Source organism: Gavia stellata, chromosome Z (assembly GCF_030936135.1).
Source record: "Gavia stellata isolate bGavSte3 chromosome Z, bGavSte3.hap2, whole genome shotgun sequence".
Taxonomy (NCBI): domain Eukaryota; kingdom Metazoa; phylum Chordata; class Aves; order Gaviiformes; family Gaviidae; genus Gavia; species Gavia stellata.
The window spans coordinates 52,406,661-52,421,460 of NC_082637.1; positions in this window are offsets into that span (position 1 = coordinate 52,406,661).

The window sequence follows — 14,800 nt, forward strand, 5'->3', positions numbered from 1 at the left end:
TCAGACTGCCCCATGGCTTCCCCCGCGCCCACCCCCCCCGCCCCTGCTAGGGGAAGGGGAATCACTGCATGCATAGATCTTGTTTGCGCTGGGTTCTGAGCGAGGGCTTGACTGTCCTTCCAGAGCTAAGAGATGCTCCAAAGGCCCAGAGTGTAAGGTCTGTCAGAATCAAACCTAAAATAAATATTGAAGACCACTGACTTCAATAGAAATCAGCTCTGCTTCAGCTGGTCTAGGTACCTGATTCAAGTCTCAATACTATATGGTTAGCTTTCAGACATACTCCTCCCATATGTGAATGTCTCTTAGTAAGGCCAAACAATACACATCTCTTGACAAAGACAGAGAATCTCTGACAAAAAAAGATGAACATGAGAGACAAGAAAAGAGCTTCCTCATTTTCATGTAGTCAGATACTGCTCAAAGAACAGTTAACTTCAGTGCTAAAATGGTGAGAGATTTTATGCCTTTGTTCTCTTAAAACTAACCAGAAATCAAATGCAACTACATTTTTACTGGCTTCAAAAACCACTGCAAGAGCAGTAAGAAAGCTGGGGCAAAGTTACTGGTTCATGCAAACAAAGATGAACACAGCAGTCCATCAATTTTTATAAAGAAAATCCATCAGAGTTTCTGGTTGCTTACAGTGGCCCAGAAATACAACACAACGGTGATATGTTTCTCTGCCTTATCTGTGCGGTTTCTTCACTTTACAAAGCATGGAAAATGTGTGGAAGATGAGACAAAGATGGGACTCGTGATAGAGCAGGGAGCTGTGCTCTTTAAAAGGTTTCCCCTTCCCCCTCTCACTTTGTCACTGTTGTCAGCTCGTCTCAGATTATGGAAGTGCTTTCAATCTGCCTTTCTGCATTAGCCTGTCATTAGTTTTACACTTTGTTCTTCTGTCAGTTGCTCTTAATTACTGTAATTTTGTTCTACAGTCTTTGATAAACTCATGCAGTGTCCCTTTTTCACGTTTTCATCCTATTGAATTGAAGGCAATGACTCCAGAAGTTGTGAATGGACTTAATGCAGGACTAAAATACCCCACCACACACAAACAGTTAGGTACCCACATCATGGCTCCTGCTTTCATGCAGTTATTTCAGGCAATAAGGCTTTGATGTGAGTTAAAGAAAGGCCCATGTCTGGCATGTGTGCAATCTGGACCTGGTTGTGGCTTCAGTCCAGTAAACCTGGATGGTTCTCTGCTGCCTGCTTCTGAGTAGGCATCAGATGTCCCTGCCTGCTTGCCAGTGCCAGCGGCTGGCAGGAGTAGACTTTAGCTGTATAACACTTATAGGGATGGACTAGGCGGGATACACTTGCTCACTCCCAGCTGACAAAAGCAAAACGCTGAACAGAGTTACAAACACAAATATTGTTCTGAGGATAACTTCCAGCTGACAGCTTCAGAATGAGTATGTTCAAAGGTAGGGTGACCCTATCTAAAGACAAGCTTTATAAGACAACTGTGTTTTTGGTTTTGAGGGTTTTTTTTTCACTAATCCATAAAGACAAATTCCCTCTTACTGGCACTGTTTCTCTCCCTTCTTTTTCAGCAAGAGACATCAAAGACAGAAGTGCATAAACTTTTTATATGACCAGACTAATTGCACTCTTGAGCCTAATAGAGGAGCACTTGAAGTGGAAGATAAACACAGTGGTAGAGGTAAGCCTCTATAAGCATACACAGAGAACAGTTTTCTGGAACATCCATTTTCTGCCATTGAATGCTCTAGCTATAAACTTCTAAATCCAGAACCATTCAATTGAACTTGGAGTTGCAAAGGGACGTAGCTGCAGAACTCATTGATTTTAATGTGAATTACATGGCTATAAACCATAAGTTTCTTTGCATACATATGTAGAGCGGTTCAGTCATTTTTTGTTATTTAGTATTTCTATGACTGAAGCATTTATACATGAAGTAAAGCTATTGGAAGTTACCATAACAAAAATTTCTGTCATGTTCAAGTTCATATTTCTTCGATCAGTTTTTCCATAACTTGCAAGATATTGTATGCTGTCATGTTACAGATAAAAGCATTATCTCTGCAAAGCTGGCCTCAAGAGATCCTAAATCAGTATATAATTTTATTAAAGGGTGAAGCATAAATACAATATAAGGCAAAAATCACATAAGGCTTTTTTGTTACTGGGGTGCACTGAAGCCCACAAACAGACTTGGTGGCCTATTGTACACTGTACAAACACAGGCCAAGAAGTAGAATGGACCTCAGAGGCCTACTAGCCATGTGTCAAGTAAGAAAGGAAGGGAGCAAAATGAAGATGTATTAGTCAGCAATAGCAAGCAGAATCCACTCCAGATATCTGTATAAGATGCTTGTTTAAAAATGAGTAACAGAATTTGGCAGTGGTATCTGCCAAAAGGTGGTGTGTATGGAGGTGACCTCAGCTCCAGCAGTGCAGAAAAGCAGCATTCATTTTAGGGAATACAGAAGATGGTTGGCAGGCATGGTGCTGAGTTGCTAACCTATGTTTACTCAAAGTACATAACGAAAAAAATGTTATTGCATACTCTGTTTTGGATCTGTCTGGGTTTCTAATGGTTCTCATCCTAACTTCGAGTTCTAGCATGCCTTCCACTGAATTTATTAAGCTTGTCAAGTTAAAAATAGTGACATTACCAAATTCTTCCTTACACAATAAGTATAATTGCACTTGTCAAAAATATACACTTCATGTGAGTTACAATCTCTTTAATAAAACTTCAGGAAACTACATTATGCAAAATGGAGCATGTGTTGTCAATCAGTCAAAGGTTACTCAAGCCAGACAAGGTACCCTCCACAAACCATTATTGTTAATTGAAACTGATAATGCTGAAACTGGGAGGATTTCTAAAGGGTCAGTGGTGATGGTGATGATGATGTTTAATGGCATCCTATCTCTAGGACAGGCATCTTGATCTTATAGGTTTTAGCAGGTTGTCAAATTGCATTGCTTTGATTAAACTTTGAGCTACAAACCGATTGTACCCATGATCAAAAATATACTACTTGACGAAGTTAGTCACATTTGATTCCTTTGGCATTTGTTCAAGAACAACTCCTGTGACTGGAGAAGTTTTCCACCAGCTTCTGCCAGCAAGGTCCTCTGAGCCATTTCAGCTCTGACAGCATGGGCTTTCTCAAACAGTTCCCTAGCTTCAGTGATGTTTCACATCCTCACCTTTTCCTGTGAACAAGTTAACAACTTATTTTCCAGGGTAAGCAGTAAATTTCTTCCTGATTTCTCTTTCTTATGTATATAACCATGGCATGCAGGGGCTCTGCGGATGGACCCCACGAAGATAGGCATTGTGTGCACCCTGCCATTATGTGTCTCCAGCCACTGGAAATTTAATCTCAAAACTCACCTCCAGCATCTTTTCTACTCTCCTTTTTTGCTTACACTCCCTGATGTGCAAGCTTGAAAGCTAGACCATCCTGTCTTCTTGTGACAATTGGCCATATCAAATAATCCTTTTCTTCTCTAGGTAAAGGAAGAGGTGGCACAATACCTCCACAGCACTTATTTCTCTCTGTCATCCTGTGCTTCCTCAAGATGTCCTGTATTTCTCTCCAGGCCTGAAAGCACTAGTTGCCTATTTGCAAATGTAGTGCCATAGTTGCTTGTGGGATATCAACAGCACAAGTAGTGACTGTCAGTTAATCTCACATGACCCATCCAGTCCTGGCATAAATTAGAGCAGGTATAGGCTTGCTCCAGCATGTGCTCACCAGCTGTGTGAGACTAGCACAGCAACCCTTTGTCAATGTCTTCATAGGGTTTTGCTAACTTCATCCTAGAAAAAAATGAAGATAGGCCCTAACAACCTCTCACAGCCCTGTTGTGGACTGTTGTTAGCCATAATTTCTGTTCTGTCGCGCTATAGACACATGCACTGTCAATCTTGCTTTCTCCTTCTCAAAACTTTTAAGGTGTGGATTGTAGGCCCAGCAATGAAGCTTACCTGAATGGATAGTTCACAGACCTTCTCTTCCAACAGCTGCAGGAATCCTGCTGCCTCCAAACCTGTTCAGTTCAAGCAACCTGGCTCTCCCTTTCCTGAAGATAGGTGCAGCCTTTTGTAACCTCAGCAATCACCACCCCCTTACCAGGGCTGAAACTTTATAAAGAGTGATAGAGCTCGTAAGAAAATTGGCTTTAAACTTATTTCAGCTTTCAGTATAATTTTGTCCAGTAAGCCCTATCTTTTGCATTCGTCATTATCTGCTTTCTTCTAGATGATGTTTTTACACTACTTTTCCAAAACCTTCCCCTTACCACAACAGCAAAGATGCTGCAAAGCTTCTGAGACAATTTAAGAGTTTCAAATGATGTCTGATGTTAATCAGCCAAATAATGTCATCCAAATGACATTCATCCTTCACTCTATTCCCCTTCCCTTCAGAATTCCATTTGAATAAAAAACTCCCTGCAGAAAATCTTTAAAATCCTCCATCAAAGCCTTCTGTAAAGATGGCTTCATCTATAAATGGCCCATGAAATAATAGAAATTCCTTGTCTTACTCTCAAAGTGAGGGCAGACGAAGATGCAACTATGATTCACTCATATGGCTGAATGAAAGAGGTACAGATTTCAAAAACACTTTCTAAAAGTTAATTTATCAAAAAAATGGATATATTACATAACAAAAATATGGTTTCTGTAGAATATGGCCTACTGCAATCTGTCTATCATCAGTCTGATTTATGAATCCTATCTGGCTGCAAAAAGCACTTTCTGAATCGTTTCACTTTGATACAGTCCTTCTTTGATACAGAAGTGAACTTCTATATCAAAAGAGGATAAACATACCCTGTTCTGAAGGACTGTTTTTCAGTTTCTCAGGAACTGAAGGAGTCTTTAGAAAAGGCAAGTAGTTCAGCTAGCTTGTGTCTCTCTACCCCCCACCAATCTTATCCACTCAAGGTGGGTGAGAAAGAACAGGAAACTCTGGTTCACATCAAGATTTGTTGGAGGACAAGATGGCAGCAAAATACTAAATAATAATGAGTTATTGTTTAAAAATATTAAAAAAAAAGAAAAGAAAGAAAATATTTTGAAAGAATAAGACAGGCAGAACTTCTAAACATGTTTTGTTGTCAGTGTTGAAAAACTTGCTTCCTAAGCAAAGTTTTATTTCATTAGAAGGTAGATACAGAACCAGATGCTGAGTGTTGTCCAAATGTGATCTTAGTGAGTGGCTGCCTTGACATTGTTTACAAGTGTCAAGCCATTCTCAACCCATCCAATTGGCTTATTTTCTGAGCAAGCTCAAAACTACTGTGATGCCACTTGAGCTCCTATGTCAAGTAGCAGAAACTGTGTGCCACATTCTCTGATGCTGCATGTTGGGCAGGAATCATACTAGCTTTATGCTCCTCTTTTAGTGCTGGCCTGCTCTCAAAGACTGTTTGGAAGTTAGGTTACAGCTTTATGTGGTCTGACTCATGCCAAAATTAGGTAAGTGAACTAGCCAGAAAGATGGTGTGAATATGCCAGAGAGTATATTTATAGGGAAAAGCCCTCTAATTCCAGAGACATGTAAAACACACAATCTGTATTACTGGTATTACTCTGTAAATTCTGAAATTACTACAGTAATCTGGAGTGTACAGCTTGCCATTACAAGATCAGTTGCCTTTTAGTTACAGGAAACCTTAGAGCATTTCTATTACTGAGTTCTAACAGATGCTGCAGGACAAGGTGGATCAGGATAGAAGCTTGTAGTAGCTGTTTTGCACCTATGTATTCACTGCACAGATATTTTCGAATTAACAATCCACTGGAGTTTTTAGCAGTACGAATTACATCTGAAAACACATTCAGGCCACTAACTCAGAGAAATCAATGGTTTCTACTGGAAGGCTGCCTGAATACCATCATCTGAAAAACAAGATTACATGGATGAACAAAACTAAACATAAAACATACAGGAGGTGATAGCACGGACAAGTAACCCGTAAGAAATAGGGAGACACTGTCCCAGGATGCAGAGGTGGATTAGGAAACCCAAAACCACCAGGAGCTGACCCTGGCAAGTGGCATAAGGTAACAAAAAGGGCTGCTAAAGATGCATCATCAGCAAATGGAAGAGAAGGGAAAATGTGGGTCCAGTGTTGAATTGGGCAAGGGACATCATGACAAAAGACATGGAAAAAGTCAAGTTACTCAATGACTTATTTGTCTACATCTCACTATTGAGATTTGCCTTCAGGAATCTTCAGGTTTCTGTTAAGATTTGCCTCCAGGAATTTGCCTTCATAGACAAGCTGTTGATGTGTGGGCTGGATAAGCAGACAGTGAGGTGGGTTGAAAACTGTCTGAATGGCCAGGCCCAGAGGCTGATTATCAGTGGCACAAAGTCTAGTTGGAGGCCAGTAACCAGTGGTCTACCTCAGGTGTCTATACTGGGTCCAGCCCTGTATATCTTAATATGTACATCTTTAATAAAGGTCTCGATGACAGACCAGAGTGTATCCGCAGCAAGTTTGCTGACAACACAAAACTGGGAGGAGTGGCTGATACACCAGAAGGTCATGATGCCATCCAGAGGGACCTGGACAGGCTGGAGAAATGGGCTGACAGGACCCTCATGAAGTTCAACATGGTGAAGTGCAAATTTTGGCCTCTGGAAAGGATGAACTCCTATGCACCAATGTATGTTGGGAGCCACTCAGCTGGAAATCAGCTTTGCAGAAAAGGCCTGCAAAAGGGCCCTAGCGGACACAAAATTGAACACAGGTCAGCACTGTGCCTTTGTGGCAAAGAAAGCTAATGGTATCCTGGTCTGTGTTAAGAGGAGTGTTGCCAGCAGGTCAAGGGAGGCGAACCTTCCCCTCTCCTCAGCATTGGTGAGACCACATCTACAGTACTGTGTCCAATTTCGGACCCTCCAGTACAAGAGAGAGATGGAGCTACTGGAGAGAGTCCAATAAAGGGCCACAAAGATGATGAAGAGAGTGGAGTAATTATCCTGTGAGGAAAAGGTGAAAGAGCTGGGACTGTTTAGCCTAGAGAAAGCTTGGGGGGATCCTATTAATGTACATAAATACCTGAAGGGAGGATGCAAAGAGGATGGAGCCAGGGTCTCTCCAGTTGTGCCTAGTGACAGGGCAAGAGGCAGTGGGCACAAACTGAAACACAGGAGGTTCGATATAGACATCAGGAATCACTTTCTACTGTGAGGGTGACTGCACACTGGTACCAGTTGCCCAGGGAGGTGATGGAGTCTCCATTCTTGGAGATATTCAAAGGTCTTATGGACATAGTTCTGGGCAATCAACTCTAGGTGTCTCTGCTTAAGCTGAGCAGGGGGTTTGGACCAGATGACCTCCAGAGGCCCCTTCCAACTTCAATCAGTTCTGTGATTTTGTGAATCCCAGGCCTCTGACACCAGTGGGACAGTCTGGAGCAAGAAAAACTTACCCTAGGTGGAGGAGGACCAGGTTAAGGAGTATTTGAACAAGCTGGATATACGCAAGTCCATAGGAACAGATAGGATACACTCATGAGAGCTTGGGGAGCTGTCTGATGTCACTGCAAGGCCACTCTTGATCATCTTTGAAAGGTGGTGACACTCAAGGAAGGTTCTTGAGAATTAGAAGAAAGCAAATCCACTCCATCTAGCAAGATGGAGGATCCAGGGAAGTACAGGCTGGTTGGCTTCTGCTTGATCCTGGGGGCGTAGATGGAGCAAATAAAGCTGGAAAACATTTCCAAACATATAAAGGACAAGCAGGTGACTGGGACTAGTCAGCATGGATTGTCGAAGAAGGAAATGCCTGACCAGCCTGATTTCTACAATGAAATGACTGACTTGTTGGCTAAGGGGAGGGCAGTGGATGTTGTTTATTTGGACCTTAGCGAGGCTTTCAACTCTTCCATAACATCCCCATAGGCAAACTGAAGATCTACATACTAGATAAATGGACAGGGAGGTGGACTGAAAACTATCTGAATGGCCAGACCCAAGACCAGATCCAGGCCAGTCACTAGTGGTGTACCTCAGTAGTCAATACCGAGGACAATATTGTTTCACATCTTCGTTAATGACCAGGATGATGGGACTGAGCGCACTCTCAGAAACTTTGCAGGTGATACAAAACTGGGAGGAATCATTAATATAGCAGGTGGGTGCTACCATTCAGAGGGACCTTGACAAGTTGGAGAAATGCACAAACAGGAACCTTATGAAGTTCAGCAAGCATAAATGCAAAGTTCTGCTCATGAGCAAGGATAGTCCCAAACAACAATACACACTAGGAGCTGACCAGGACTGGAAAGCAACTTTGCAGAGGAGGACCTCAGGTCCTGGTGGACAACAAGCTGACCATGAGCCAGCAATGTGCCCATGCAGCAAAGAAGGCCAACAGCTTTCTGTGCTGCATTAGGAAGACCATTCCCCTCTACTCAGCACTGGTGTGACACCTCTGAGTCCAGTTCTGGGTTCCTCAGTACAGGGAGACATGGACACACTGGAGTGAGTCCAGTGAAGGGCCACAAAGATGATTAAGGGACTGGACCATCTGTCATACAAGGAGAGGCTGAGAGTTGGGAGTCTAGAGAAGAGACGGCTCATGGGGATCTGATCCATATGTATAAATACCTGATGGGGGTGAATAAAGAAGACAAGAGCTAGACTCTTCTCAGTAGTGCCCAGAGGGTCTGATTAAACAGGCACAGGTTGTCCTTGGAGGCTGTGGACTCTCTAGCTGTGGAGATATTAAAAACCCAACTGGACACAGTCGTGTGTAACCTGCACTAGGTTATTCTGCTTTGAGCAGGGGTTTGGACTAGGTGATCTCCAGAGGTACCTTCCAATCTCAGCCATTCTGTGATTGTGTGCGATTCTGTAACTTATGTGCACTATACAAGCATAAGAGTTTTTAGTAAGGTGCTTATTCATCTTCAGGGTACCCACCCCACTATGGAAGGGAGGGTGCCCTCCAGAGGCCTTGCTGACCCACCACTCTGGGAGCTCTAACAGAACCAGCCTTGCATTTTCCCTCCTCGAGTCTCTCCCAAACACCTTTTCCGACATGTTAATTTACTTCACAAATACTACTGTCGGACAAGACTTAGCAGTTAAGTCTGTAATAAAACAACATAGCTGTCATGATTGTTAGCAGGAAAAAGAGTATTATAAAAATGTGACCTCACCAAGTCTGATATATGTCTCAGGAGCTAACCACCTCCCTTCTTCTTCAACATTTTCTCTCTCTGTTTTCAAAGGTTTGCTTCTCTGTTACTGAGCCCTCTAACATCTGCTGAATCAGTGAGTCTTGTATACTTCAACCCTAATTTTAGAAATGCATTTTAAAGTCTGGAAAGGTTTTGTGTTCCTGTTCCTGGCAAGAAACTCAAAATGTCAGGAGAAAAGGGTGAGGAACGTGGTAATAAAATTCAGGATAGTTTAAAGAGAAGTGACAGACAAAGGGAACTGGCTTGCAATGCAGCTGGGAACTAATTCAACAAAGCGCTGAGGTTCAGCAATTTTACACAGCAGTGACATCATTACGGAGTCTAACTTAATCATATTTGTATGAATAAACTATCAAGGTGTTGAAAAATAGTTTTACCTGGAATATACAATTTTGGGTTAAATGCGTAAGCTTACAACAAAATTTGTGCCCAAAATTTAATTCCTTGCTATCATGATACAAAAAAAGAGATAGAGTTCCTTAGTCCTCTAACTTTGTGATCAGTACCTAAGTACAGCAGAAGCCAGAAACTGAAGGTGGAATAGGAAGGGAAAGGAATATGGGACAAGATCGCAGAAGCTCCCTCCGAATGCTAGCTTTTTGTAATTAGAGGGCATTATAATCTAAAAAAAAAAAAGAATTTTTTTCAGAAGATGTACCGTAGCATTGGTATTGCCATTTCTCTACCACTAAGCTTCAACTGTTAGTACTAAAGACAGCTCTTCCATCTTGTTTACTCTATTCAGAAAAAGAAAATTCCAGTAACACAGCATTGGAACAGATATTTACCACACAAGGTGGGGGTAAACCAACATGAAAAATAATTAAGGTATTTTAGGCTCTGATAAAAAGCAAACAAAAATAGGAATATTTTAATATTAGCTTGGCATTTGCTTCTTAAGCCACCCCGAGGTAAAGCAGCAGGGTGCAGTACTGCAGAAATGTTTCCCATAATGTGTCCCATGTTTCTCAAACAGCACTGCAAAGCATTCTGTAACCAATGCTTAACTGTTACACCCACGGTAGTCCTTGTTTTTTATGAAACCTTTCTAAGTTGTTCTTCTTTCCTTCCTGCAGTTTCTTTCCTTCTATTTCATGTGCTATTTTTTCCCATCTACTTTAATGCCTACTTTAATTAAATTTTGTATTTACACATGTACTCTGTTTTCTGCATTGTGTCTGCATCTTCTCCTTCCTTTCAAATTTATGTCCTCTTATTTCTCCCTCTCTTTATTACTAGCTCTTGTCTTTACATATCAAGGCTAGTAAAATTGCTTGCTCACAGACTGAATTTCTACTTCACAAGCAAAAAAAAAAAAAATTTCCATTTTCTTGGCTCCATATACGATTTCCCATGCACTTTCCTTACCATCGCCCATGAGTATCTGCTCCTGTCACATATACAGCATTTATGCTTTCTTTCCACAAGGCTTAATGAATGGGATTCCCCACCTGGTGCTGAGCTGAAGCCAGGCACCTCTCTCTGGATTTACGTCATTCCTATCCATGCTGTCACCCATGAAGCACTTTTTACTGCATTCCTCACTTAACTGCATTCCTCATTTTCTTCTTCAACTGGTAGCAGCACTGTGTTTGGATTTTGTGCCTGCTTCGCAATCAACACACTAGAAGCATGAAGGTTTATCCCCAGGTACCGTTATGCTTTATACAAACTCAGGCTTCTACTACTTCTGTCTGTCCAAGACAGCCAGATAGAATTGTCCTCACCTGGGAGCAGATCTGAGTTTTGGTTTTGAGGTTGAACTACGCTCAGCCGTTCTCTCTCTGGACACTCATCATTCAACCACTATCTTCAAAGCATTTAGTCAGCTTATCTTTTCTTTAGTCAGCAGCATATGGATGAATGTGTAAAGTAAGCATAGTTTATTGCTCCATATTACCCTAAGCAAAGGCAAGAGCAAGTCATGAAGGCTTCCCAAATAACCAATAATAAAAATATTCATGATCTCAAGCACAACTAATTTTTTTTCAAATCATTCATTTTACTTTTTCTATCCTTTTTTTGATGAAATCACCTAAATGCAATTTACCTGCTCTAAGTAAAATTATTTGGCACCTATGTTAGCTAACATACATCTCTTTTAGGAATATCTTCACAGAACCCATTGCATTGCTGGGGCCTCTGTTTTAAAGGGATGCCTTCAGTGGGAGTGCCCAGAAGTTATGGCAGCAGGTGTACTGGACCTATGTACCTACCATCTGATTATGCCACACTGTAGTCCCTCTCAATCAGAGGATCAGATTTAGGTTTGTCTAGGTAAGTCCAGTAAGTCTTGCCTCCTGTATGAAGCTGGATGCTATACCCATAGCTTTGCAGACATGGCTGATTTGTGAAGAACACTACCACACTGCAGGCATCCTATGCAGAGCTGAGGACATCTTCCCACCAGCACTACAAAAGAAACAAAACCCAGCAGCCTACAGTATATAGCACATCTTTTGATCTCTGCCTACACGGTTAAGCTTTCCACTAATGCTAAATAAACACCAAATCAGCAAGGATGCTTTTACCTTCAAAGTTCCTATAAATGGCAAACATCTGTTGAATAATTAGGTGCCCAGAAAATAAGGATGTAAAATTATAGTTTATATCATATAGTCCATATACGTGCTGTCTTACATCTTAATAACCATTATTTATTTTATTAAAATTATTGAACTCATAAATATGCTTCTGGAATTCTTGATAAAAGATTTGAAGGCAAAAAAGCCCCAAACAAGCAAACAAAAAAAAGAGATCAAAAAAAATCCCCAGATTCTCTTCATTTTCCTAGACTTAAGGATTGAAAAGTTTTTGCATTTCCTTGCCTTGGTGGGATTCCAGTATGAAGGACACCAGAGGAAGGGATGAAGTAATAATATTCAGAACACTTCTAACTTACAGTGACAGGCAAATGGAAACAATTCGAAGCAGGACTGGAAACTCATTCAGCAAAATACTCTAGTTCAGCAGTTTTATATGGCGGTGACATTGTAAAACCATAACAGAAATATCATGCTAGCTCAAAAAGTTTCAAATACTGCAGTAATATATACTGCAACTGGGAAAACCCAAGGAAAAGAAAAATAGGAAGGAGAGAATGAGTCATGAAATGCCAGCTCATTAATCACTTGAATAAATGCTGACAGAAGAGAACATAAAGAAAATTATTCTAAGAAATGAAAGAATTAAAAATGGACTGATTTAACTTTATATGTTACTTACAGATTATGACAGATTATAACCTTCAGTGATATTCAGTTATTGTAAATAGACTTTTGTGAAACATCTCATTATGCTGCAGTTTAGGACCATAATCATCACTGTTACCCTCACATCATGGTTGATTTTTGTGTGTATCTACTGTAGGCATTTTTTGTTTTCTTCTCATCTGATTCCCTTTTAAAAATAGAGCAGAAGCACAAAACTTTCCTCCAGTCAGTGGCTCACCAATTCTTAGTCCATATTTTTTTCCAAAAATTTTAACCAATTTCAAGTTGCAGGAAAATCAGATGTAGACTGCACATGTGTTTTGTTTGTGTCTTGAAGGTAGAATTGTTCTTTGGAGCAAAATCTTCTGTGTGGCAAATTACTTCTTAACTAATTACTAGAATTACTTCTTAAGAAACCAAAAGAAGTTTAAATTGCTTATTTGCTCTATTTAAAGAAAGTGGTTGTTAACTCACGCTCCTTGGAAGTCTCCACAGTTCCTCAGGATGCACAGTATGCTGATACGAGCCATTTTACCAGCATTATAATTTTTGCAAGAGGCACTGCTAAGCACACAGATACAAAGGCTCCAAAAGGCACTTTTGTGCACATCCTCCTGGTCTTCGGTGAGTGCAGAAGGTGCTTCTCTCTGTACTGCTTTTTGGGAAGACCATTTGGCACCTTTTTCCCCACATCTCCCATGATATGGTAGGACTCCAAGTGTGCGGTCCGAGCCCACTAGCCCCACTGAGTGGAAGGACTGCTGTTTTTGCGCCTTCCTTCACAATGCCCCTTGAGAGGAAACAGCGAAAAGGTGTGGAACTAGAATCCCTTTCCACTTGGGAAAAGGGAGATACAGGATCTGCACAAGATTCCCTGCTGCCCCAACCCAATGAAACCCTAGTTCGGCATCCTCCTTTCACTCCTCGCAAGCCCTGATTAAAATGGCCCTTTTGCTTCCCAAAAGCAGCTGGTGGCAGCAAGCGCAGCTCTTCTTCTGCTGGCTTGTTCTGCCTGTTCGCAACTCCAAGGAGAGGCATCTGGCAGCACTGGTGGCAGCAAGGAGGTGACTTGGGCAGAAGGTGCCAACTCCCACAGCTGAGCCTCACAGCTCCCCCTGGCCTTCTACCTTTCTCCAGCTTGAGAACCAGTACCCTGATGCAGCGTATACTCAGCAAGTCTTAGGAAGCCCAACCTAACATTTTTCCTTCATCCCGAAGATGAGACTGCTCTATTAAATTAAGTACTATGAATGGGAAAACATGTCAGGATGGGGGTGCTGTGCAGATTTCTGAGGTTTCTGTGCAGGGATTGCTGAGATTTTTTTTAAGAAAGGCAGTGTCTGAAAAGCCAAAGCGCGAGCAGTTTGCAACCTACTTCCCAGCAATGAAACCACAGAATCTATTCCCAGGGTAGGGAGGTTTAGAAAAAATTGGTCATTATGTTCTATTGTGAAATCATTAGTTACGCATTTGCAAAGGGCCATCATGCATACAGAAATTTCATTTTACAATCAAGATTATGATTGACTAGACAAAAGCAAACAGTTGATTAACACAGACATCCCCATCTTAATCTATATATCCATAACATTACTCTAACACTTTTGTGCTTTTTTTTTCTTTTAATAGGATCTCCTTAGAAGGCATATTATTCCTTAAACAAACTAACACAAGTTCTCAAGTTATCTCAGGATAGTTATTTCAAAAGACAATGCAATATTTCATAATAAACATTTATAAGCAGGTTTTTAACAAAGTAATTCATCATATAAACAAATGAATCAGTCAGACACTAAATAAATATTTGTACTGGTAAATACTAGCATTTTGCTTATATCATGTAGGACCTGATCCTGCAAGCCCTCTGTATACATCTTTATCCCCACTGAATGATTGGTTTCATTTCTCGTTCTAATCTACTATTTTACTTTGAGCTGAGCAAATACTTTCTGGCCACTAAGTTAAGTAATTGAAATAAGCACTGGAATACATCCCAGCAGACAATGATTTCCTTAGATGTCTTTGGAAATCACTATTTTTTTTCATGTTTATGAAATCATCACAAACATTTATCAACAGGCATTCAGTTTTTTATATTTACAATCTGACTTGCATCAGTTAGTTAAGATTGATCAAATAAATTGTGTGTTCCTTGTTCTTGGCTCTCTAACTGAACACAGCGTGACCTTTGCACTCAATTTAAAGAGCCATTTCCAATAATTGTTTCATAAGTAATACTGAATTTTACTTTCTCCAGACATTTGAGCTAACAATACTGGGCTAGGAAGGCAAAAGCCTTCAGGAGAATAACAAGCCAGGAGCTCTCCTTGGGGAGGGCAGACAAGCATGAATGACTTTTTATCTGTTCTCA